Here is a 3,957-nt window from a genome sequence, read left to right as displayed (position 1 = left end):
TTCTCTGATATCACTACCACAATATAACCACCTTCCTTCCACTCCCTTTAAATATTCTTAGGATAAGGAAGGTGTTACTTATTAGATATGATCCCCAAGGTCTATTATGGAGATGGGGTTAGCAAAAAATTCACATTTACAAGTCTACATAAATTAATTATAGTGCCACCATTATGAAAAACTCATTTAGATCTTTCCAATGATATAAAATTAACCTCAATCAAAGATTCAAATCAAAGTTATGTCATTATATGTGTTTTCCTATAAACAGAGGTCATGTAATCATAGGATGCAATCTTGCACCCATGTTGCTTCTTCCATACTCACGTGGCACCACCACACCATTTGTGGATGGGCTCCAGGTTGCTATGCCATGAGACCCATGCTTCCATCCATTGTACCATGTATTTTAGGTGGAACCCATTGGCCCACATCATATCAACACCTCAGGATCGAGGGTTTCCTCCTTGCCTCCCTTAATAACTACCTCAATAAAAATGTCGATGTCTAAGGTCCAAGACTTGAGGTGGATCCCATCGGTCCACGTCATCTTAGGTTCTTGGAATTTGGGTGTTTTCTCCTCCCTCTGCTCTAAAATCAATTAGAAAATGCTAAGGTCTAAGGTTCAAGACCTAAGGTGGAGCCCCCCAGTTCTCATCATCTCGAGGTCTCAACATCAATTCCACGAGGATCCTCATGCATGCATGATTTTGGTTGATGGAAAATAACAAATATAATCTCTTTAGCATTAAGCCTCCCCTTATAACGTATCTTATGAATTTCATCGAGGTCTAATGGTTTGATGGCATAGTTCTAGTAATTAGGGTTCCACCCTAAACTAACTCCCTTCCTTTTTGTGCATGTATGTTATGTTTTAGACTCGACCAAAAAAATTGGTAATGTGGACCCCCCAATGTTGGGTTTAAAGTTTGGGAAGGGTGGTAGCCTCAATTAATTTTAGCAGATACATGTGGTTTGGTACTAATTGCAACCACAACACCCCCTGATCCTTAAACATCAACCATGAGGGGACCCCTCAATCAATCTTGACCACCGATCTAAAAGAGTCCTAGTGGCCTTAAGACTGTAAAGACCCTCTCTCTCTACACCATTTTTTTTAAATACAAATAATAACATATTGTTTAATAAATATTTCCATTTATCTAGTTTACAAAATTAATTTTCAATATATATATAGATATATATTCCACTTCTTCCAATAATGATTATTACTAGACAAAAAGGTGAAGAGAAATTATAACTATGAAAGTTCTATCAAAAATGTCTTAAACATTTTTTTTTAATAATTACTATAAAGAAGGTGAAGAAAAATTATAATTATTACGGGAAAGGAGGTGAAAGGAAATTATAACTATGAAAGTTTTGTTTCTTTCATACCCTTAGAAATGGTCTATATTTAACTTAGAAATGGTCTATATTTAACTGTTCTTTCATACCCTTAGCAATGGTCTATATTTAACTGTTTTGAACTCCTCCAAATCTACAATATTGGAGATTCTTATTCATTCATTCTATCCACACTTATACTTTATTTTGAGATTTAATATCATTCCATAAACCAAATTACACCCATAACTACTATGTAAAATATTTGGACTTTAGTCCAACTATAGTCGCGAACTAAGCAATATACTTACACTGTAAAGTCGGGAATATTAGTCTTAACACATACATTAAGCTGTCGTGATTTTGTTAACGATCTACCACTACACATACATATAACTAATCTCGTAATTTCCCAACCTATACATATATACATAATGGATGATAGATGTAGCTATATAACTCATGAATCATTTATAACTTTATTCGATTTGGTATAAACTATATTCTAATTCGGTGAAGGATTCTATAATTCCATGTTCTAGAAATTTCCATATTTAAACGGGATGCATTATCCAATTTCCACATGTGCATGTTATGTTGAACGGTGTTGATTAAAAGCAATTTGATCGATTAATGACCTTCGGTAATTAATGACTTAATGGTAATTTTCTTTCTAATTTCTTGGTGCTATTCTCTTTGAGCTAACTATATCGTGTAACTTTGGTAGTAGGTTACTATGAGAATTCCTAGAAGAATTATGAGAATGTAAATATTGTACTTAGTCTTACTATTTGTTCTCTTATTAGTTAGAAAAATTTCTTCTCCGTAATAAATTTTATTTTCCATTTTGATCCCTAGTATCACATCATTGCTTGGTCCAATTTTCTTTCACTTATGGTTGTGGCCCTAGTATCACATCATGACATAGTCTAATTTTCCTTCACTTGTGGTTGTGCTTGTGCTGGAATTGTGTGCATTTTGTTGTACTAATCTAATCAATTTTTACATCTTAGAGATCGATGAATTCTCTACAACTACTCTGGTTCTAGAAAATATCATATTTTAGTGTTTTTGACTTGAAAGATTTTATTGGGATTGTTCTCTAAAATTCCTTTTTACAGTTCCATAAGAACTGGAAATACAAATATTAGAAAGCCTCCAAGCCTGTGTTATCATTATTCAAATAGTTAAATGCTATTATATTGATTAACATTCAAATGCTACTCCTTGGGTTAATATATACTTTTTTTTATTCGACCATCACATACTGTATGTTCATTTTATTTTGTAGAAGCTAAGCCTTGTTGTAGTTTTTAGATTAGAATATATATATATATATATATATATATATATATATATATATATATATATATATATATATAATCCTCTTTTGGATAATCCAGCTTTCTTTTTCTCACTGTAAACATAGATTATATAAGTCAGAGTTTATTATTCTATAATTTTTTACTGTCAGTTTTATCAGATGAGAAATTGTAAATATAAAAGCTACAAGATTCTTTAACTGTTTTTCATTATTTATTGTTTCCCATGGTTCTATAATGAATATAGGTTTTTCAATTACATGTATTTTCTATGCAAATATGCATATCATATTCCTAGATCTTCTTGTCTTGAATGTAATAATAAGAATGTATATGTGTATTCATTTTTAGAAAGACTCTCATAACCTTATTTTTAAATTTTGGTTAATATTTACCTGTAAGGTAAAACAAATCACTTTATTTAGAGTGATCTGATTTTCAATCATTCCCTAGGGTTTTACTAACTATTTAGTTAAATACATTTACTCTATTTCCCCTTCAAGTTTTCTTTTTTTAACATATCATGACTGTAATATCTCTTCCTCCGTATTATAACAAATTTCTTCCTTAATAGTTTTTTGTATTTTTTTTTACTATAAATTTAATATGTGCATCTACATTTCAAAAATAAATGTTTTGCATTATTTTTTTGGGACTATTCTCAAATGTTAAAGGATGGCAATCTTTCCTTCAATGTCTCCAAATACTTTGAGTTTTTGAACTCACCTCCATCTTCTTCATTCTATACCAAGTTCATATTGTTTTGAAAAAATTATATTTAATTCTTGTCTAATTTATGGAGAACCTATTGCCCAGTTTTTCCTCGGTTTTAATTTATAGGTTCTTTAATTGTAGTAGATAGTGTTAAATTCTTGTACTTAAGACAAGAATAAATTATAGGCTCTCATGTTTATTTGTTAGGGTCCAACCCTAACCCCTTTATTTATGTAATAAGCTTAAGGGGTTTATTTAGAGTCATAGTTAGTTAGTGGAGTCAATAAATCCCGTAAGCAGTTATCCACATCACTAATAATTGTAAGTGGCTAACCCGCATTATACAAAAGGGACCATAATTAGTTATAAACGAGCCATAGTTAACAAATACAGTGGTTAACCCATATTATGCAAGGGACCACTAGTAGTTACGATTTTGGAGGTCATAAAGCTATAAATAATCTTATATAATAAGGGAATACTCATCGAGTCTTATTGTATTTGAGTTCTGCTCTATAAGAGGTTACCCCCTCGAAAAGGGAAGTGAACATTGTATCCTGCTTTTGAATAATTA

This window comes from Pinus tabuliformis, chromosome X (genome assembly GCF_031772625.1).
Source record: "Pinus tabuliformis cultivar Carrire ecotype Pingquan chromosome X, CPIR1, whole genome shotgun sequence".
Classification (NCBI taxonomy): domain Eukaryota; kingdom Viridiplantae; phylum Streptophyta; class Pinopsida; order Pinales; family Pinaceae; genus Pinus; species Pinus tabuliformis.
The sequence above is the reverse complement of the archived record's forward strand: the minus strand, read 5'-3'. Positions refer to the sequence as shown.